The 24095-nt window shown below is 39.4% G+C and overlaps 1 long non-coding RNA gene across 7 annotated transcripts in view; it reads left to right on the forward strand.

The window, feature by feature from the left end:
• LOC103279764 (brain acid soluble protein 1) overlaps window positions 1–22034 on the forward strand; it is a 37538-nt gene extending 15504 nt beyond the window's left edge. For 2 of the 7 annotated variants that reach the window (XR_010003072.1, XR_010003075.1), the window contains 9 exons: window positions 10157–10273; window positions 13850–13888; window positions 14381–14419; window positions 15548–15586; window positions 17061–17099; window positions 17459–17497; window positions 20175–20213; window positions 20630–20664; window positions 21796–22034. This is a non-coding gene — a long non-coding RNA (brain acid soluble protein 1). Of the gene's footprint in view, window positions 1–4897; window positions 9031–10156; window positions 10274–13849; window positions 13889–14380; window positions 14420–15547; window positions 15587–17060; window positions 17100–17458; window positions 17498–18122; window positions 18891–20174; window positions 20214–20629; window positions 20665–21795 lie in introns of those variants that run through there. The other 5 variants (XR_010003069.1, XR_010003074.1, XR_010003070.1 and 2 more) reach the window with 4 other exon arrangements.
• The last annotated feature ends 2061 nt before the right edge of the window (window positions 22035–24095 follow it).

Genomic DNA, 24095 nt, shown 5'->3' on the forward strand with positions numbered 1-24095 from the left:
TTAAATAACGGTTACAAATAGATGTGAGGTGTTCCAACTTTCAAAATACTTCCTTCTCTCAAAACTAAACTAGAAACTGATCTCTTGGATCCACTGGGATTAATTCCCCTTACTCCACAGCCTATTAGACGTCTGCCTCCCTGATTTCCTAATCTGAAACCAGTCTTTCTCCTGTGACTAAGAATCACAGACTAAGATTTAAATTTCCCTGGTTTCCTCAAACTTGGAACCAGTCTGTCCCCTGTGACTAGAAATCACAGACTACCTAAAATAAGTCACCTTATTTCAGAATTGACTCAAATTCCCTCATTTGAGCCACCCTGATCCTCCACTTGAGAATCAGTCCTCACTGTAATTTCACCATTACAGACTCTCACTGACTGACTGGGTTTTAAAACGTTCCCTCCTTTTTCCTTCAAACAGCGATTGGCTCTGCCCCCGTTCTAGGGTAACCTGCCTCAGAATGCTAAGATGGCTACCTTCCTCTACCTATTATCAACTCCAGTACTCACCCATTTTAAACATAGCCAAACATGACTTCTAAAACAAAATCAAACAAACATGTCATCCATAAATTAAAACATCACACTTCTTTACAATCAATGAGTACCACTCCAGCAGGAAAATAATGGCGCTCCATGAAGTCATGCTGATCACATGACCCTGGAGCTGTCTATGGACAAAGCTGGCTCTTCAGCTTAGAAATGGAGATGAGCACCAACCCCCAGAGTCGGACACAATTAGACTTAATAACAGGGGGAAACCTTTACCTTTACCTTAATGGAACATAGATTTATCCTCTCATTAATGTTGTGTCAGATATAGAGATGACATGCTAAAAAGAGGACAAAGTTACTCTAACTTTAATGATTATCCCCATTTCAACATGTGTCACTTGCATGGCATTTCTCTTTCCTTTAATGCTGGGCTGTATTATACTTGCCATGTGAAAAACGGTACCATTTCATGTAAGATTGATGAAAGTGTGGAAGATGGAATTTCATGACATGCAATGCCTGCTGAAAATCATTTTTGCTCACTGTTCAAAGCACAGGAAGCCTGACTAGTTTTACACTTGGCTACCCTATTTGCATTACAAAATAAGGGTCATTACGTTCCTAAAGCAGCACAAAATTTTGACACCTTATATGCATGGTCAGCCAAGTTCATCTCACCAAGAATTCAAATGTACCTGCTCTGTAATAGGAGGATAAACAACTGCCAAAATCCATCAGTGGCCATGCCAGTTGAGAGATGCTGGTAATTGTGATTGAAATAAGTAATTTTCTCAACCTCTGCTCAATCTTGGCACATCTTCTGCTGGAAACATGTCAGAAACAAACAAAAAAAACCCTTTCTTTAATCTAAGCAGAAATGGATGATGGTACCCTAACCTATTAGAAGAATGCTATATAATGGTAACAGTAATGTCTGCAGCATGCTAACATGTAACTCCTTCCCATGAGATGATATTCCAGGCATACCCACCTGTGTTCTGGGAGTTTCATCAGAGATCCCTCTTGGAGGGCCTCAGCCTTCTAGGGATAGAAGGATGACCAGTCTTTTTAATAATGTCAGACTGTTTTAGTACCATTCAACCAAGTGACATTCTTATGCTGCTTAGTATTAGTCTGTTGTTTGGGTGCCAGGAGAAGACCTTGGTCTATGCACTATTGTTAGTTGTGACTTGAGTAGAGCTGTCATATATTTGGATTAAACCTAAATGTTATCTCTCTATTCATCAATTGATTCAATGGGCCTTGTCCAACCAAAAACATTCCCAGTACTTATTTTCTCAACCTTTTAAATATAAGCTGGGTCAGGATTTTTTTACATTGACTATTTTTCACATATGATTCTAATTTTAACTTCTTAAAATGGTGCTGCTAATTATATGTAATTTGTACTTGATGGTTCCATTTAAAGAGGATTACTTTGGTTTACTTCACCCAAACTAAACTGACACAGAAGAATATTAATTATGCTAATACAATCAATAACAAAACTCATTCAATGGTGTAAAAGAAGTGTGTTTTTATTTTGATTTATAGATGTCATGTTTAATTTCGTTTTAAAGTCATGTTTAACTATGTTTAAAAGGGTAAGTATCACAGTTATTCCATCTTAGCATTCTGAGGCAGGTTGCCATAGAAACGTAGGCAGAGCCAACTGTCATTTGGCAGAAGAGAGTTTGAAAAGAAACTCAGTCAGTCAGTCTGTGGTCAGAGAACTACAGGGAAGGTTGATTTTAATCTGGGCTCTGGTGAAGCTCAGAAGGCTGATCCTGAGTTAGGGGATCAGGGATGAAATAAGTTTGGTGACTTATTTTAAGATAGTCTGTTGGTGAAGAAAGAACTGACGTTTTAAGAAGTTTGGAACACCTCAACATAGCTTTTGCAACCATTATCTAAGTGCCTTTCAAGAAGTTATTGTAACCACTAAGCTCTGTGCCTGAAATAAACTTGTTATTGTTCCTTCAACATCCAAGCCTCTGTCACACATATTCTAAACTAAGTTACGCTATCATCTAAAGTGAATAAGAAGAAGAAAGGGAAAAAAGATTCCCCTTTGCCTGAGTTCTTCACAAATTGGTGGCAGACGACGGGATTCATGTAACATCATTAATTCAGTACCTAAGATCACTTAAAAAGAAAAGTTGTGAGGTAAAGTTGGTGAAAGATGGCCACCAAAAGACAGAAAAAGATAACAGAGGAGACAGAGGTGTGTCAGGGAGAAGAAAGTTCTGACTCAGAGCAAGCAACCATGTCAGAATTGACTTTTAAATATCAACTGGAGCTAAGGAGATTAGAAATGGAAGAAAGAGAGAAGGAGAAAGACAGACAGGCCAAAGAAAGAGAGAAGGAGAAAGACAAGACAGGCAGAAGAAAGAGAGAGAGAGAGGGGGGGGGCAGAGTTGAGAAAAATGGAGTTAGAAATAGAAAGACAAAGGTTGATGCTCTCTCGGCCTGCTATAGTGGCACAACCAGGGACTCCTGTCATTATGACTGATAAAATGGAGGCTGACAATGATAGAATACTGGCCAATTTGAAGCCAGATGTGGAGATGCAGCGGATTGAGCTCGCACCACTTGTGAAAATGCCATTGTGCCCAGGGGATTCTTGGTGCCTGATTGATTTTAAGTGGTTCATGAAGTGGAAGAAGTATGTGGGTTTTGAACGCTGGGATCTGTATTATGCAGGAAAGCCTAATCACTACCCAGGACCCATTGACAACGCGAAACTTTTTGTGGATTCGGAAACTCAGACTTTGAAAAAATATTGCATTAATAAAGCGGACTATGAGGTGATTCCTATCACAGCCTGGAATAAGTTAGTCAATTGGTATGGATGTATAGAGGGACAGAGACCAATTGAGAGAAAGGTTGTGGAGTATGGAGAGTATCTCAAGTACTGTAAAGTAGAAGTTTATCCTTTAGAGTCGAAGCCATCTCAAAACAACGACTCTAATGATCTTATAAGCTCTCATTTCAACCAAGCAGAGGGTTCTGCTGGAGATGGAGGAATCATAAACCTCCAAGAAAAGTTGTCTGAGTCGCAGCTTGAAATTCATTGCGTGGCTGAGGTAAATGAGTCACCAGTGGCTGAGATTCCTATTGTGCTGTAGTGACACAAGACCGGAACAAGCTGTAGTAATGGAGGATATAGAAGTGCCAGCTATTAATGAAAATGATTTACTTGAGAGTGAATGTTGTTATAAAGAGTGATGGTTTGAAAAGTGACTGTGCCTTAACAAAAGATTTACCAGAGAAAGATAGTGACATGAAGTTGCTTGGTGCTAACAGAGCAAACAATGTGGTTCCCAGTAAAGATGAGAAGGAAGATGAAGTTCTGAGGGAATTTTGGGAAATGACTGACTCTGTTTGCTCAGTGGTTACCTCTTTAGTCACTACAAGTACAGAATCAAGTCAACAGTTGTGGCCAGGAAAAAATTTACCTCAGGAAAACACCAGATTTGGTCAATTAGAGTTACTGTTTGCGGGAGAAAGGGACCAAAGAACACATTTATGAGAGGAAAGAAGAAGATGGACAACTTGAGCCTGTGGGTCATCGCCAATTGCAGCAAATTAAGAAACTGGCAGAGGTTGTTTTTCAATGGAGAAAGTTGTAAAGACCCTTACGCAATGGGGATTGGTAGTTTTAATCATCAGCAGTTTACTTTCGATGTTCCACGAAAGTGCATGAACTGTGTTTCCCAGGACTTCTTGAATGACTCTTGGAAGTTTCGTGGAAGACATTTTGGGACAGAGGAAGTTCATTGTGTTGCTGGGAAGGATGAGTGTAATTGTCACTGGCAACATGTTAACCACTGGAATGCGCCGCAGTGTGAAACGTCTATATGCTGTATCAAGTGGCATGCTGATTAGTCCAGTGTAGGAATAAAAATTAAACTGTTAGAAATATGATTTATGGAAAATGTGTTTTTAAATGTCTTTGGTTTGTGAATCTTAACAATGGGAAAGATGACCAATAAGGTTATGGTTTGTATGTTGAATGGTAATAATGTTACAGAACTGTATGGTAAGATATGAATATGTTATGTGTATATTAGAGTTTGCAACATTGAAGGTTTGTATTTATGGTTTATGTGTTGCATGATAGTATGTTAGGATTATATGTTAAATGTATATTAACATGTATTGTTGTATATTTTTAGATACAATCCATATTATTTTTGACTATTCTGGGATGTAGAAAAGTCAAAAATAATCTTTATGGGTTGGGAGGTATAAAGAAGTGTGTTTTTATTTTGATTTATAGATGTCATGTTTAATTCCGTTTTAAAGTCATGTTTAACTATGTTTAAAAGGGTAAGTATCACAGTTATTCCATCTTAGCATTCTGAGGCAGGTTGCCATAGAAACGTAGGCAGAGCCAACTGTCATTTGGCAGAAGAGAGTTTGAAAAGAAACTCAGTCAGTCAGTCTGTGGTCAGAGAACTACAGGGAAGGTTCATTTTAGTCTGGGCTCTGGTGAAGCTCAGAAGGCTGATCCTGAGTTAGGGGATCAGGGATGAAATAAGTTTGGTGACTTATTTTAAGATAATCTGTTGGTGAAGAAAGAACTGACGTTTTAAGAACAACAACAACAACTGCAAAAGGCCACCCTACTGGGATCTGCTCGCATCATCCGAAAATACATCACACAGTCCTAGACACTTGGGAAGTGTTTGACTTGTGATTTTGTGATACGAAATCCGGCATATCTATCTTGTTTGCTGTGTCATACAGTAATAATAATAATAATAATAATAATACTTTTATTTCTTACCCACCTCTCCTCATGGCTTGAGACAAATTACAACATAGTTAAAATACATAATAATTATAAACCTTCTATAAAATACACATATTAAAATGTATTTCTATACATATTAAAATACACAGAACAAAGGTTAAAACACAGGATGCGAGTTTAAAAATTACATCCAATACAATAAATGCATAAGGACATAATCTGATGTCACAGTGGTGGTGAGGTCACAATTGTGTGTCTTAGTACTGGACTGATAACTCCTTGGGAAGGAGTTAAGTTGCTATCAGTTGCCAGAAAAGGTGATATTTCAATAAAAACAGGAGCTTAAAGCACTTTTTTGTGCATAATTATTCTGCCTATCATTTCCTGTGAGTTAACAGCAAATACAGGTTGTTGACTATGTGGTGGTGTGAATGATCCCGGGAAATGAAATTGAACAATGTCTATAGTTATTTTAATTTGTCTATTTGTCTAATCAGCATTTCATGATGGGACCCAATAGGTCTTTAATTTAGAACAGTGAATCTTTGGTCTTTCTAGATCTAAGGTTTAGCTTTAACTGTAATGATGCAAGAATTTTAATATATCACAGCCATTTCTAAATATGGTACTTATAACAATATTAGCATTTTGTCCATTTAGTAGTGGATTGCCCTAAAAATGTATATTCATGCTGTCTTATGCAAGAAGGAGGCACCCATCGGTATCCCTGTCCATGGTGCTGATGAAGCAAGGCTGGCAAACATGAAGGCCCTAATGCTTATAATGACAGCAGTGTTGCTGGTGACATAGGGAATTTAATTGACATTATCCATCTCTTGGTATCTTATAGTGTGCATGATCCCAGAGGATGAGAGAGCTAGTGGGATAAAACTATGGAAATGGAGTGTGCTAGAAAGGCATACAGTTCAGATAAAATTCAGTATTAATAAATAACAGGAATGAAGAACATGTTTCCCTGAATATGTTGTTGGAGTTTGCTGCTCCTAGCCAGTACAGTCGACACTAAATAATGGGAATTTCAATCTAACAGAAACTACTGAGCCAGACATTGCCCATTTGTGCCACATGGGCTACAGGAGTGCATGAAGCATTAACTACAGAAATAGTGGTAACCTGCCAGTACTGGCCTACCATGGCCAAGATTATATATCACTGCTGCATAAGCTGAGATCATGCAGCAGAAAGATCATTGGGAATGATTCATCACTGTGTTGCCAGCTATTTGGCACATAGCTCAATGTTTCTCTACCACCTTGGCTGTCCATCAGCCAGTGAATTATCATGATTCTGGGGAATATGAGAAAGGTTGGCTTGAAGGAATGAGAATCATTTCAGGAGGGAAGTAGTAAAATCCTCTTTCTACAAAGACCAAACAAAGACATATGACAGCATTTTGCCAGTGTATGTAATGAACAGGACGACAGCAATTATGTATATCTTCTCATGCGGACTTGGACACAGATTATACTCTGCAGTTCTCATACTGAATGGCAGTGTTGTATACCTGAACATAAACATGCAAACACCATATGGATGTTAACCAGAAGATACCATATTACAGTGTACAAACTTGAAATTATTTAATTTGTATGGAAATAAGCATGATCACTTGTTGTAATATGTTCTTTCCTGGAAAGACTAGTGTTAAGCTGCCAACCTTTCTGATTATGCAACTTCTCTTGAACACAACAACAGAGACACTCTATAGACTCCAATCTTCTCTAGTACATTATTGAAGAGATTACATCACCACTGAGAGTAACGCTGCTACAATTCAGAAGACTGTGTGTGTATGTAGGTAGGGGTAATCCTCCACCTACTGCAGCTTTCCCAATCTCGCCCCCCCCCCCCCCAAAAAAAAAACTGCTCTAAAAATGCAAACTACTCTGGAGATGATCTCTGAGCAACCTCACAGTAGGCCCAAAATCTTGACACTGCCACCAATTTCACATAAACATGTTACATAAACAGAATGGCACAAGTGAATACAAAAATAGCAGAATGAAACAAATTCCACATGTGATAAAAGTCAGGTTAGAAGCATCCTATCACAGTTTTCAGAATGCTGTAAGAGGCGAAAAGTCCTGTGAGGGGAAAACTATAAGTTAGAGGCTTGTCTGTAAAAGAGTTAGTTAGGATTGTTAGAGTCAGAGTGAATAAATTTTGGGAGCTCAGAATGAGGAGAATTTGGGGAGCTCATGTTAATTTTTGCTATATGCTAAGTGTGTGTCTGCGCATGTATGCATGCTTTCAAATTGTCTGTTGAGTTATGATAACCCCATGAATTTCCAGGAATATTCTTGGTGGTTTTTTCAGTGAAATTTTTACTAATTTTATTTTTTACAACCTTGGCTGGCTTCATCTAAGAACTAGAATGGAACACTGTTCATGTTTTACCACACAGAGTCCACTGATCAGCACAGCTACCTGTATGAAAGTTATCTTGAGACCTGAGAACTGGTTGCAGGGAAAGATCCTGAGAGTAAAAGGGCAAGATGAGCCATAAGAGCCCAAGGATTAGAGCTACAGAGCCAGCCTAGATAGGAGTTCCAATCCATTCGCTAATACTAAATTACTGATCTCTACTTTGAATAACCCATCAAAAGTGCAATCTTACATCTATTCACTTTTAGCACGATAAATGTCTGAAAGTCTCCCTTATTCCTTAACTAATTGCTCAAGATGAAACAATATTTTTATAAAAGAAATACTGTATTCAGTCAAATTAATCAAACTCAGATATGTCTATAAACATCTTACTGCATATTTCATATTTCAAGAGATTCAATTTAAACTGGGTATTGATTTGGATCAATAAAATGTTTCAGATAAAAATTAAAACCAGCAAACCAAACCAAAGTAGCTGGATAGTAAATACTATACTGAAAGATGTGCCAAAACAGTTGGGATTAAGAAATGGCTTTATGCTATTGTGACCTAGATAGGCCATGATTCCTGGCTTAAAGCATTTGGACTTTAATTCTAAGAATATGTACTTAGCCTTACACCCACTCACCTTTGTTTGTCTTGCAAAATTATTTGTTTAATATTTTACTTAATTAAATCTGTCAGTTTTGTACACCTATGATGTGCCAAACCTTCTGGCAAGGCCATGACCCATTCCTCAGGCAAAAGAGAAGATTTTCAGTTCATCAGAGATTCTCATTACACCCAAGCAGAGCATCAAGAAGTCTCAGGCCCTGTCTACACGGCCATATAAAATCCAGATTATCTGCTTTGATCATTTAAATTATATGGCAGTGTAGAAGGGGCATCAGAGGCCCCTATGATTTTCAATTCCAATAAAGCTAGAATATAAAACTAATTTGTATACCAAAAGGACTGCTACTAAAGCCATCAGCAAATTGCACTTCAAAAAAGTGGCATGAACCATTTCATGAATAAAAGAAATACGGGAACTCGTGGCAGCATATATGATCCCGAGCCAAGAATACATGTGCTTTAATCCAAGATTATTTCATGCACCAAGCCTCACAGTCAATTTTATCAATTTTGTGCCTTTTTATTGATCTCTGTGTAATTACCATGACTGCTAATCCTTCTCACACATCCATAATGTGCCAGATTTGCTGGTTAAATCTCATTGCTTTTATAAGGCAGCAGGGCTGGTCTCCAGTTTGCTTCTTCTCAGGCAGCACTAAGGTATCGAGAAGCTTCTGCAAAACCATCAGATTTCCAGCACAATGAACCTCTTTGTGCTGACAGGTATTGCCTGTATCTTGTTATGTGGAGGTAAGCAGCGTCTCATGTCCATTCTCCTTCCCCACTTCTTCTAATGTAAAGCTAACTAACTCCTTTTTGATGGTAATTGGACTGAGCCTTGATATTTTCAGTTGATCTCCTCCTGTTCTTCTTTAATAGAGAAAAATTACATTCCAGCAGTTAGCACAGGATCATTTGTCATATGAGCTTGACGAAAACCTCCTTCACTGTCGCTTGGTGCTCAGAAGAGGGATGCTGAACAGAGTAGTCGTTTTCATGACACAGCTGTGTAGCCATCAGGAACATAACAGAATCAAGAGAAAGATGCCACCATGGCATATCAGTTATGACAACAGTACTATTATGGCTTTTTTTTCGTGTCAGGAGCGACTTGCACCAAGTCGCTTCATGGAGCCCCCGGTGGCACAGTGGATCAAAGCCTTGTGACTTGAAGGTTGGGTTGCTGACCTGAAGGCTTCCAGGTTCGAATCCAATCCAGAGAGAGCACGGATGAGCTCCCTCTATCAGCTCCAGCTCCATGCGGGGGCATGAGAGAAGCCTCCCACAAGGATGGTAAAAACATCAAACCATCCGAGTGTCCCCTGGGCAACGTCCTTGTAGACGGCCAATTCTCTCACCATTATGGCTACATCAACAGTATTCACAGAATTTTCCAGTTCTATACATGCAGGGGTGGTGCTGGGATAACATATGTGTGTGAAAATATTACATTAGTGTTGGCTGAGTTGATCCTGGTTTTATAAACCTAGCCTACAAGTCAACAGGTCTAAATTTTAATGATATCTAATAGTTCACCCTCTCCTCACTGTATCAACAGACCTATAGCATGAAGTCCTGGCCTTCCATTGTTTGGTTTAACCATTCTTCCATTCCTGCTTAGAATAGCTGGTAATTGTCTGCTCCTGTCTGGGGAGAAATATGGGTGGCAAGAAGGGGCAAGTGGCATCAAAACCAAATAACCTGTTGTAAAGCCACTAGCCTTCCCCTAGTCATTTGGGGGAATGTTTTGGGAGCCATTTCTTCAAATTTGAGGGAAAAGAATTGGAGATTGCTCTGATTACATATCAAGTCGTGATGGTTTGGGCTGGCACATCACAGAGTTGCCTAAACTCTTGCTTGTTCTTTTCCATTCTAGTGAATCTGGCATGGGCAGCTGACATTGATGTTCCAGTTGACATTTCTGTAAATGAAGAGGGAACCCCAAAGGAAAACAATGCATCTGAAACCAACCCCATAGAAGATTCAGGGTCAAGTGAGTACATTGCTTCTGGCCATGTGGGCTATGGAAACACTTCTTTGACATGGACCCTCAGGTTTAGGGAGGCATGAAAGGCAAAGCATGCTATTTAGATTGTTTATTGTTGCTTTTTTCAGGCTCTGAGACTGGGGGTTAGTGTATAGAGTGTTATAATTAACTAGCTTGACCAAAGCCTTGAAACCATTAAAAGTACCTACTGACTTGGCACACAGAAGAGGAAGTAGTAAAGGATTCAATGGTTAGATGGGCTCAAAACATCGGCCAAGAGATAAAAATGGCCCAGTGGGTAAAACATGGAATAGAAGTATGAAGTACACGGCATGTCAAAACCTAAAAGAAAACATCTACAAAATGCACTTGCGGTGGTGTCTCCCTCCAGAGAGATTAGCAAAGATGTACAATTGCACTGACAAATGTTGGAAATGTGGGAAAGAAAAAGGCACATTTTACCACCTGTGGTGGTCAGGCAACAAAGTACACAACTACTGAAAACAGATTCATGTACATCTAGAAAAGATATTAAATACAAATTTTAAAATGACACCATAAATGTACCTTTTGAACATGCCCGAAGAAGAACTAGAAAGGAAATTCAGAAGAATTTTGTTTTATGTGACAGTGACAGCTCAGATAGTATACGCTAGGTATTGGAAAACCTCAGAGGTACCTTCCTTAGTAGAACTGGAACAATATATTACAGATTTGCTGATAATGTACAAAATAACTACACTTAAGAGGAGAACCTTTAGAGAACTTTGTTAATGAATGGCAACTAATGATCCAATATCTCAATGTAAAATTAACTTAAAAATATACATAGAGGAAGCTAATGGATTGAAGGCAAGGAGGAAATGGATATTAATTTGGAACCTATAATATCCTTATATGTAGTATTCAAATAGAAGACTGTGACCCTTTATTGAAAATATATTGTCTGACAAATGATTATGAAAGACTAATAGATGAAAAGTATTGCATTGTGTGCAACTAACACTTGCAAATGTATGTATATTTGAATGAATTAAAATAAATATTAAATAAGAAACCATTAAAAGTGACACAGAGTGACAGCTGTGTAGGATTTCAAAGGAGAATTTGGATAACATCAGATGACCAGCTATTTTCTGTTCTGAAGCTTTTGTTGTAAGAGATTTATCTATTTATTTATTTACAGTATTTATATTCCATCCTTCTCACCCCGAAGGGGACTCAGGGCGGATTACAATGAACACATATATGGCAAACATTCAATGCCAACAGACAAACAACATATATAGACAGACACAGAGGCATTTAACTTTTTTTTCCAGCTTCATGATTCTGGCCACAGGGGGAGCTGTTGCTTCACTGTCCAGTAGTGGCTGTACTTCCTCATTCCATTCCTCGTGTTTCGCTGGCAGTTTTATGATGTTGTAAATTAGTTAAATTAGCCTCCCGCATAAAGCGTACCTAAATTTCCCTAATTGACAGATGCAACTGTCTTTCGGGGCTGCATAGGTCAACAGCAAGCTAGGCTATTTAATGGTCGGGGGCTTAACCCGACCCGGGCTTTGAACTCATGACCTCTCGGTCAGTAGTGATTTATTGCAGCTGGTTACTAGCCAGCTGCGCCACAGCCCGGCCCTGCATGACCTTGAGAGTCATTTCAATTTTGCCTGGAAGGTGGCATCAGGTAAGATCTTTTCATACAACACAATATGAAACATAAAGGTAGCAAATCTCCTAAAAGGTCAACTTAGCAGTAGTTTCAGAACTACAGTGGCATTTTGTTTTGTCGTGAGCCTTTTGAGTGTCTCCTGCCATAGTGTTTCATGTCTGGCTCAGTAAGACAAGAACCTAGCCAATCCTTTGTATCATTTCTGATGTTGCAGCTTCAACATGTTAGATGTCATCCATCCTCTAATGTTCAAGTCAGTCAGGACTATGAGGCCGATCTGGACCTGCATATTGTGCTATGTATGGCACGACACCTCATTCATGACGTTTTTCATCTCAGTCTCAAACCTCAGAATTTCCAGTGCTATTTTCCACAAATACATGAGCAAAAATGTTCCCACTACCAATAGAAAAACTGATTCACTTCTGGTGGAATTGTGAGCATGTACTAGATCATGGTTTCTTAAACCTCTAGCATGAGGTATATAGATATATAAAATTGGTATGAAACTAAAAATTTGCTGAAAATAAATCAGCATTTGCAAGACTTGCTAAACAGGATGCTCTTCCTTTTTGTGGAGTACAGATTGATGAAGGTGGCCATAGCTTCCTAAGAAGATGGGCTTTAAATACTGTTTTACACTCTCCAAAGCATGGACATCTTGGATAATTAAATGATAACTGAATAATGAGTAACAAGCCTTCATTGTTCCAGCTATGAAGGATGAATCTCAAGCTAACTTTTAAAAATATTTTGATTCTCAGGTTCTGACCCTCCTACATAGGAGCCACCTTCTGATCATGTTAAGCATGGAAGATGAACATAGATATTAGGATGGGTTTTTGAATGATACAGACCATGTGATATATTCAACCCCCAGTCCTTTTCTGCTATCTCTCAAGACTAGTGGTTCGCAACCTGTTGGTCCCCAGGTGTTTTCACCTACTACTCCCAGAAATCCCAGCCAGTTTACCAGCTGTTAGGATTTATGGGAGTTGAAGGCCAAAACGTCTGGGAACCACTGCTCAAGACCTTCAAGACCCCTCATTTTCTTGAGTTGGAAAATCAGATGAAATGGCATCATTAGTTTTTCTATAAAAATGTCCTGAAATTCAATCCTTAAAATTTAAGCTAGTCAACATTTAAAGTAGGTAATGGCATGGGGCACATAAGATTGTCCAGCTCAGATTTTGCATGATTACTTTATGTTCCCTCTGCTCAAAGAAGAGGTGATTGATATTTTTCTGCTCCTGCAGGTCTGAAGGAGTGATCATTTTGTGTCAGAATGGAGAGGCAATCTCTCACCGCAAATTCACATACTTCAGTATTTAAAAATACTGTTACCTTCCTTGAGTCTCATTATTGGGAGAATGATGGGAATACTAATACTAATAATTATTATAATAGAAATTAATGGCAGCCTGATGCATCCCCTCTGAAGCACATCTGCCATAGTTATAATGCATATATGTTCTAACACATTGGTTGTGCTTTTAATTATCATACACTTATTGAGTGAACAAGTGATGACTAGGTGACACATTTTAATGACATATTTGTGACATTAGCTAACCGGCCATGACTGGAAGAGCTACCTGTTTCTGGATGTTTTATCATGCCAACATACTGAAAAAAGTAATCCGTTTCCATCCAAATGCTTAGCAATACGTGACAGTGTCTGTGTGTTTTCTTCTGGGTCTTCCCCAATATTGTTACAAAAGGCCGAGGGGTAGGACCTGATCGAATTGAAAGTCTTTGCTAATCTTGACTTTCAAGATGGTAATTGATGGTAATTCTTTCTTCTACAGATGTTTCATGAAAAAATGGCTATAGGGTGATCTAAAACTGCTAATATTTGAAAGACACGTTTCTCTATTTCGACTTTTAAAACACAGCTTATTCATTTCTCCTAGGTTCACCATCTTCTGCTGAAGAATCATCTCCTCATGAAGGTATGTCCACATGAGAAAACATTTTAAATTATATTTTCTTTGGCAATGTGAAAATTAGGGAAAGGGAGAAAAAAGACAACAGAAAAAAAGACATGTGATACAAATTCCTGTATAGACAGAAGTATTTGTCACTCCATCCTTGAAGTATGAGTCTAAGGCTTGCTGTTAACTTTTCATATTTCGGTTCCTGGGCCTGCCATCTTCTGTAAAAGAGCCCCCTGAATATATTAGGAAAGCAGGAAAGAGTTGGCAAAGGATACATTTTTTTAAAACAAAACTGAATGGGGGGGGGGGGTTGAGCCCCTACCCCCCCCCCCTTAGCTACAGTCCTGTAAAGTGGGGGGGCTAAAAGGAATGGAAATGTTATATGGGGGAATGGGGTGTGATACAAACTTATAAATTTCAACCAAATAGTTAACATTATCTATTATTAAATAATGGATAGTAAGCTTCAAGTTCTCTGCTAACTTTAAAAAATATTTTCATTCTTAGATCCAGAATCTTCTACAGAAGAGGAACCTGCTGATGGTGGTAAGTAGATGGGAAAAGATTAACACTTTAGAGAAAGTGTTTAGAACAATGTAGACCATAAGATGATACATGTGGCTCTGAAACCATTTGCCTTAAAACTACCTGGAAGACCCCATGCCCTATCAATTTCTGGTTGTCTAAAAGCCCAACCCTCCTCCAACACACAGAAACTGCAACAAGAAATCACATCCAATTCTCATTTTCATCTGATTTTTTAGTAGAGACAGGACGCTGTCATCAGGGCCATAGCCAGAAAAAAAATCGGAGGGGGGGGGACTTTTTTTAGCAGATCTTGAAGAATAGTTCCATAATGCAAAATAATTTAGAAATCAGGCTCCATCGATAAACTTCAGTGGACACTCAAGGCAGATAAGCTTCAGTGGGCACTCATGGGGATTTGGTTAACCAGTTAAAATTCATGAGCAAACCAAGATTTTAAAAAACTGAATTTGGGGGGGGGGGGGGGTTGAACCCCTACCCCCCCCCCCTTGGCTACAGTCCTGACTGTCATTGTCTGTAAATGGATGTGGGTAGAAATTGCTCTCCACTATAGGAATTGCTCTTGGTATAGAAATTGCTCTCCAGTTTGTTCCAATCCACTCCTTGGATTAGAACAAAGAGGAGCAGGACTAAGAAAAGGCGGCTTATCTAGGATACATTTTGGTAGTAAAAATCATCTGTTTTCATTTTTAGGTGTTAGCAGTGGTTCTCAACTTGTGGGTCCCCAGGAGTTTTGGCCTCCAACTCTCAGAAACCCCAGCTAGTTCACCAGCTGTTAGGATTTCTGGGATTTGAAGGCCAAAAAAATCTGGGGACCCACAGATTGATAATCACTGTATTAAAGGGAGGGTGGTATATGTGAAAGAGTTAATTGATATAAATGATTCAAACCTGCTAACTTTTTTAAAAAATTACATGAGTGAAAATTTTCTAAATTCATTTTTTTTCAATTGGCAATGCAAAAACTTGGGGGCGGGGGCTAAAAGGAATGGAAAAGGTTATATGAGGGAATGGAGTGTGATACAAACTTATCAATTTCAACCAAACAATTAAGATTATCTAACCATTAAATGGTGGATAGTAAGCCTCAAGTTCTCTGCTAACTTTCAAAAATATTTTCATTCTTAGATCCAGAATCTTCTACAGAAGAGGAACCTGCTGATGGTGGTAAGTAGATGAGAAAAGATTAACACTTTAGAGAAAGTGTTTAGATCAATGTAGACCATAAGATGATTCATGTGGCTCTGAAACCCCTTGCCTTAAAACCACCCGGACGACCCCATGCCCTATCAATTTCTGGTCTAAAAGCTCAACCCTCCTCCAACACACAGAAACTGCAACAAGAAATCACATCCAATTCTCATTTTTATCTGATTTTTAGTAGAGACAGGACGCTGTCATCAGGGCCATAGCCAGAAAAAAAAAATCAGAGGGGGGGGGTGAAACTTTTTAAAAAGAAAATCACGAAGAATAGTTCCATAATGCAAAATAATTTAGAAATCAGACTCCATCAATAAACTTCAGTGGACACTCAAGGCAGATAAGCTTCAATGGGCACTCATGGGGATTTGGTTAACCAGTTAAAATTTATGAGCAAACCAGGATTTTTAAAAAAACCTGAATTTGGGGGGGGGGGGGGGTTGTTGAACCCCTACCCCCCCCCCCCCCCTTGGCTACAGTCCTGGCTGTCATTCTCTGTAAATGGGTGTGGGTCGAAATTGCTCTCCACTATAGGAATTGCTCTTGGTATAGAAATTGCTCTCCAGTTTGTTCCAATCCACTCCTTGGATTAGAACAAAGAGGAGCAGGACTAAGAAAAGGCGGCTAATCTAGGATACATTTTGGTAGTAATAATCATCTATTTTCATTTTTAGGTGTTAGCAGTGGTTCTCAACCTGTAGGTCCCCAGGAGTTTTGGCCTCCAACTCTCAGAAACCCCAGCTAGTTCACCAGCTGTTAGGATTTCTGGGATTTGAAGGCCAAAAAAATCTGGGGACCCACAGATTGATAATCACTGTATTACAGGGAGGATGGTATATGTGAAAGAGTTAATTGATATAAATGATTCAAACCTGCTAACTTTTTTAAAAAATTACATGTGAGTGAAAATGTTCTAAATTCATTTTTTCAATTGGCAATGCAAAAACTTGGGGGCGGGGGCTAGGATACATTTTGGTAGTAAAAATCATCTGTTTTCATTTTTAGGTGTTAGCAGTGGTTCTCAACTTGTGGGTCCCATAGCCAGAAAAAAAAATTTGGAGGGGGGGGGGGGGTTGAAACATTTTTTAGCAAATCATGAAGAATAGTTTCATAATGCAAAATAATTTAGAAATCAGGCTCCATCGATAAACTTCAGTGGACACTCAAGGCAGATAAGCTTCAGTGGGCACTCATGGGGATTTGGTTAACCAGTTAAAATTCATGAGTAAACCAGGATTATTATTATTTTTTTTAAAAAAACTGAAATTTAAACAAAACTTGGCTACAATCCTATAAGGGGAATGGACAAGGTTATCTGAGGGAATGGAGTGTGATACAAACTTATAAATTTCAACCGAACAATTAAGATTATCTAATCATTAAATGATGGATAGTAAGCCTCAAGTTCTCTGCTAACTTTCAAAAATATTTTGATTCTTAGATCCAGAATCTTCTACAGAAGAGGAACCTGCTGATGGTGGTAAGTAGATGAGAAAAGATTAACACTTTAGAGAAAGTGTTTAGAACAATGCAGACTATAAGATGATTTCGGCCCCTTTTTTTTCTGAAGCCTCCCCGTTTTTCCCAGGTTGGTCCACTCAATTCAACCACTAAGATTGACAGTTTAATACTATATAGTTTAGCATGTTAATTAATACAAAGTGACTATGTATCCAAAGTCAATGTTCCCATGAAATTTGTATCTGTAACACTCATATTCGTCCAGATATATTAGACAGTTCATTAACCACTGAATAATTAATATTGACTATTGATTTACAACCTTGGAGTATTAGTCTCCGACTCCCTGCTAACTTATTTTGATATTTTGATTTTTAGCTGCACCCTCTTGTACAGAAGTGCAACCTTCTGATGATGGTAGGTAGAGGAGAGCAAGATAAATTTATTAGAAAAGAGATTTAGAACAATGATGAACTCAGCAACCATTTTTTTCTTCAGTTCCCCCCACCCCATTTTCTGGGTGAAAATGCGCAAAGATGACAGTTTAATACAATATGGACTAACATGTACATTGATGTAAACTAGGCTTGTGCATTTCAGGTCTGTTTCTGCTTGCCGGATAGTGGAAGGCCTCCATATCCATTTTTCAGTGCCTCCCGAAAACGAGTGCACTGCTGAATGAGCGTTTTTGTTCTGCATCCAAAAAAAAAAAAAAGATTTTTTTTTTGGCCCATTGGGGAACTTACAAGTCTCCCCTTTCCCCTGGAAGCCTTTCCTTTCTTCCTTTCAAGGGAGCCTGGGTGTCAGCAATGGGGTTAAGAAAACACCATATCTAGCCCATTATTGGGGGGGGGGATTTCCCAAAGGCCCCCCTTCCATATCCTTCATTAAGACCTGGATTTTAAAAAAGCATCAGAGTTACCACTCTTAAGTTTCTGGATCCTTTCCCTTCTTTTTGAAGAAAATGATACTGAGTTTACAGCTTCTTAAAGTTATTCTACTTTAGAGGAGAGATAGGTGTGTGTGCTTTCTTCTCTCCTAGGGCCAGCACCAGCAGAGCACATTTTAAGGAGGGCCAGGGAAGGAAGAGTGATGGCCTGGAGCTCAGTGGAGCTGCATCCTTTCTGGACTACCTTAAAAATCCCCTCTCTTTTCTCTACTGCCTGCAATCTCCTTTCTGCTCCAGTTTAAACTTCCTTAAAGGTGTATCTACTTTTACTCTAGAGGAGAGATAGGCTTCTCTTTTTGTTTGCTGGGATTACTATTGTTAATAATGATGATTATCTTTTAGAAGTACTTTCTGAAGGAGAGGAAGGGAAGGAGAAAAAGAAGCTAAAGTAAAAGGGTGACTCTTCAAGCCTTCAAATGCATGCGCACACAACACACCCACCGTCCGTCAGGTCCCCAACTCCCACTAAATAAAAAGTATAAGGAAAATAAAGGAAAATCAAAAACATTCAACTGTGATGCCAAGTAGGGGAGGAGGAGGAGGAGCCGAGATTGGCTCCCGTTTGCTTTCATTGCGGGTGGGTTTTCGTACTGGGAGGGCCCTTACCATTTTGGGCTCCCAAAGTACCTAAGGTACTGAAGGAAATGGAAGAAACAAAATCTGCACATAAGTCTAATATAAACTGATAATGTATCCAAAACCATCACTTCCTTGAGGTCTTTATCTATAAATCCTATGTTCATGCAGCTACAGGAATAAGTTCCTCTGACCACTGAGTAATAAATAGTGAATAATAAATAGTGGGCCTCCGGTGGCACAGTGTGTTAAAGCGCTGAGCTGCTGAACTTGCAGACTGAAAGGTTGAAGGTTCGAATCTGGGTAGTGGAATGAGCTCCCGCTGTTAGCCCCAGCTTCTGCCAACCTAGAAATTCAAAAACATGCAAATGTGAGTAGATCAATAGGTACCGCTCTGGCGGGAAGGTAACGGTGCTTCATGCAGTCATGCTGGTCACATGACCTTGGAGGTGTCTACGGACAACGTCAGCTCTTTGGCTTAGAAATGGAGATGAGCACTAACCCCCAGAGTCGGACACGAATGAACGTAACGTCAGGGGAAACCTTTACCTTACTGTTTTTCAACTTTATAGTTGTAGGATCTGGCTCCCTATTAACTTTCAAAAATATTTTGATTTCTAAGTCAAGCCTCTTTGGTAAAAGAGCCAACTTCTCATGTATGTAAATAATAGCAAGAGCCATAGACACAGATATTTAAAAAAGAGCAGGGAAGAGTGCAATTCGCAGCTGACTTTTGACCAAAGTTGCAGCCTTATATTCCATTACAAGAGGGTCAAAATACCCTTCCCTACCATAATTGCGCATCCATTGGTTAGTACAAAATATGGCTTTGCCATGTTGTTTCTGCTGTTGTTTCATGATGGTGAATATTTTGTTTGAAAACTGTCGCACAAATATTCTGACAAGATAGGATGACCTCTGAACAGAAAATGTTGAACCTTAGCATTTAAAATTAATAATGTCAGGGGAAAACCTTTACCTTTACTATAGTTCCTGCATTGTTGGGATAGATCAATGAGAAACAAATAAGGCTTTGGTAACAGCCTTTTTTTTCTTCTGCAGATGTTTTATGAGGTTAAAGGATTTTATAGAGTGATCTGGATCTGCTAACTTTTGAGTCATATTTATCTATTTTATCTTTTAAAACGACTTCCCCTTAGGTTCACCATCTGCTGCTGAAGGATCATCTCCACACAGCAGTATGTATATGGGATATGAAAAATTACGTTAATTTTTGACAGCAATGTAAAATAATACAAAAACCGAAGAGACAGTGTTGTCCATAGATACCTCCAAGATCATATGGCTGGCATGACTGCATGGAGTGCCATTACCTTCTGCCGGAGCGGTACCTATTGATCTATTCACATTTGCATGTTTTCAAACTGCTATGTTGGCAGAAGCTGGCGCTAACAGCGGGAGCTCGCCCCACCCCCCAGATTTGAGCCACCGACCTTTTTATCAGCAAGGTCAGCAGCTCAGTGGTTTAACACACTACGCCACCAGGGGTTCTCTTTGGTTATTATAATAATTCAAATCTGCTAACTTTAAAAATATTTTAATTTTTAGATCAAGACCCTTCTGCTGATGAAGCACCTTCTGATGATGGTATGTATAGAAGAGTAAATTGAGCATAAATATTAGAAAGGAGTTTGGAATAATACAGACCACATAGCGAATACTACACCAATCCTTTTTCAGCAGTCTCTCAAGACCCCCGACTTCTCCCCCTCAAAAAAAGGAAAATGAAAAATGTCACAAAATGGTCCACTGCTACTCCACTTAGTCACTAAAGGCTTGAGTCTTTCTTTGTTATTCTTATTTATATGGGAATTAGAAATGTTAAAGGAAGAGCAGCAAGGGAGGATGAGGGGGGTGGGATCATATGAGATTGATATTTATACATCGACTATACAGTAAGATCAACGCACCATTCAATGGAAGATAATAAGCCTTTGTATTTCCAACTATGGATAATAGGCTTCAGGCTCCCTACTAACATTTTACAATATTTTGATTCTTAGACCAAGCCTCTTAAACAAGCCACCTTCTAATGATGGTAGGTATATCGCAACAACATGGATATGGATATTAGAAAAATTTAGAACACACAATGAAGAGATCCCCCAATGCTTTCATGCAGTATCTGAAGATCCACAAACCCCCTCTTTTTCAGTTGGAAAATGCTCAAAGACAATCCAGTGTCGCTCCATTCAGATACTAAAATAGATATAATATGAGTCCTATTGACATGTATTTGATGTAGCTTGGACAGACATTCCTAAATTAAGTTGAATATATGTATAGAAGATAATGCTTCATCTGCTATTTGCTAAATAAGAGGTGCAAGGCTTGTGCCCTTCTTGGTATTTTTTTCAGCTGCAGTATCTCTTAACCTGATGCAGCAACTCCAGAATGTTTGGAGTTAAACTTTGAGACTAATTGGAGTTAGTCTCCAATTGGAGTTAGAGTGCCATAGGTTTCCTAACTCTCCCTGAATAATTGCTGTGTGCCTGAGAGTGCAAAAAAGAAGGACATATGTTTTGTCAAAGGCTTGGGCTGGAATCACTGGGTTGCTGTGAGGTTTCCAGGCTGTATGGCCAAGTTGCAAATGCATTCTCTCCTGACGTTTTGTCCACATCTATGGCAGACCTCACAACCTCTGAGGATGTCTGCCATAGATGTGGGCGAAACGTTAGGAGATAATGCTTCTGGAACATGGCCATACAACCCAGAAAACTCACAGCAATCCAAGAAGGATCCTGGTTCTGAGATGGCCAAGAAGTTTTACGGTGGCCAGTGTGGCAAACAGAATTGTGGACTAAAGAGATCCTTGTTCTCCTCCTATGAGATATTTCTTCTCTTATGATTATGCTGCTCTTTGTTATGGTAACCTCATGCTTTTTTCATTGAAAGAGTTTTACTAACCTACCAGCTGATATTTTTCTGCTCTTGAAGGAGTATTGGAAGCAGAGGGAGGAAGAAATATCCCCCCAAAAAACCTGCACTCCTAAGTTCAAATACTTGAAAATGTTGTTACCTACTTGAGTCTCATTTTCAGGGGAATAGTGAAATAAATAAATAACATCAAAACAATGACAGAAAGTTGTGTTGATCTGATGTATCAGATGAGGCACATCTCTTGGAACTGGATTACATAATTCTGGTTTTGTTTTACTTTATTTTACAGATTGGGAGCAAGCAGGAAGTGACAATGAGAGTAATTATATTGTAAATAAAATTTGGGATCTGATACTGTCAATGCTATTTAAGAGGCCATTTCTGATATAGTCCTTATTCCTGAAGAGCGAATATCCACCTTCTTCTCTAGAAGCATTGGAAATTGAAGTTTGGTCATGACGTTAATGAATTGAAATAAATAAAACAACCTACCCTTTCTCAGCAATAAATTGTCAATGTTGCATCTTTTCTCTCTGTTGTGGGTTTTTTTAAAAAAAACATACTGTCAAAAATGCCAAGGGAAAGATTGGTTCTCAAGGGAAGCTTTCAAGATATAAAATCATCTGGATTATTACTGGAAACATAAAGATGTCCAGTGATAAAGCGATTTTATGCACTCCTTGTGGGAAAGTTAACATAAAACTGAAATTGAAAATCAGCTACCTGCAAAGGCGCAGGTTCTGATGTCCGGTGTGCCCCGTTTCAATGCCAGCCGGATGAAGACACACAAACCATGTTGAAGGCAACAGGAACAGAGGTTTAGTTATTTTGAGGCCTGAAAGGATATCTGCTCAAAAATAATTGGGCATAAGCTAGCAATACAGTGCAAGACACTGTATCCCCTTTGACAGCCTGTAAAGGTATCTTAATGCCTGTAACACTTGTAAAGGTATTTTAAGTTTTCCCCCATACACAGGACTGCATCTAGGCAAATATGTTTCCCTGTTCCAGTGCATGTTAATGACTTTTAATACAAAACACACATATATGCATAGCAATGGTATTCCCCGTAGTAACCTATGGACCATAAGGAGGGCTGAGTGAAGGAAGATAGACGCTTTTGAACTGTGGAGTTGGAGGAAAACTCTGAGAGTGCCTTTGGCTGCAAGAAGATCAAACCAGTCCATATTCTGGGAAATAAAGCCCGACTGCTCAATGTAGGGAAGGATATTAGAGGCAAAGATGAAGTACTTTGACCACATCATGGGAAGACAGGAAAGCTTGGAGAAAATGATGATGCCGGGGGAAAATAATAATAATAATAATAATAATAATAATAATAATAATAATAATAATAAAAACTTTATTTATACCCCGCCACCATCTCCCCGTGGGGACTCGGGGCGGCTCACAATGTTACAAAAGTAACAACGCAAATACATAAACAATTCACACAGTTTAAAACACAAGAAGATGATAAAACAGAAGTTAAAACAAAGGTTTATACAACAGTAATAATATCAATAGTAATAATATCAAACAACCACCAATGCAATTCAGTCAACTTCAAAGGTGGGGGGGACTATAGCAGCAATATAAGATAAAATCATTAGATTAAAATACCCCAATGAAAGGAGCCTAATAACATTCAGAATAGAATTATAATGAGGCTGGTCATCCAATTGCTGTCTCTCCAAAGGCCAGCCCAAACATCCAGGTTTTCAATTGTTTCTTAAAGGATGGTAGGGAGGGTGCCAACCTAATCTCCCTGGGGAGGGAGTTCCAGAGCCGAGGGGCCACAGCCGAGAAGGCCCTCTCTCTCGTCCCCACCAAAAGTAACTGTGAGGAAGGCAGAAGCGAGAGGAGGGCCTCCCCAGAAGATCTCAGAGAGTGCGTAGGTTCATAGGGGACAATGCGGTCACGAAGATAGGCAGGTCCTGAACCGTTTAGAGCTTTATAGGTAATAACCTGCACCTTGAATTGGGCCCGGAATATTATCAGCAGCCAGTGAAGCTGCTTGAACAGGGGGGTAGACCACTCCCTGTAAACAGCTCCAGTTAGTAACCTGGCTACCGACCGATGTACCAACTGTAATTTCCGGACCGTCTTCAAGGGCAGCCCTACGTAGAGCACGTTACAGTAATCCATCCTTGAGGTAACTAGAGCATGGACCACCGTGGTCAAGCCAGACTTCTCGAGGTACGGTCGCAGTTGGTGTACAAGTTTTAATTGTGCAAAGGCCCTCCCGGCCACCGCCGACACCTGGGCATCAAGTGACAGCGATGAATCTAGGAAGACCCCCAGATTGCGGACCTGCGCCTTCAGTGGGAGTGCGACCCCGTCAAGCACAGGTAGCCACCCTATGCCCCAATTGGTCGAACGGCTGACCTGGAGGACCTCTGTCTTATCAGGATTAAGCTTCAGCTTGTTGACCCTCATCCAACCCATCACAGCGGTCAGGCATTGGTCTAGGATCCGAGGGGCTTCCTTGGAAGTAGGTGGAAAGGAGTAGTGGAGTTGAGTGTCATCTGCATAGAGATGGCACCGAACTCCAAAACCCTGGATGACCTCACCCAGCGGTTTCATGTA

Source organism: Anolis carolinensis, chromosome 2, assembly GCF_035594765.1.
Source record: "Anolis carolinensis isolate JA03-04 chromosome 2, rAnoCar3.1.pri, whole genome shotgun sequence".
NCBI lineage: Eukaryota > Metazoa > Chordata > Lepidosauria > Squamata > Dactyloidae > Anolis > Anolis carolinensis.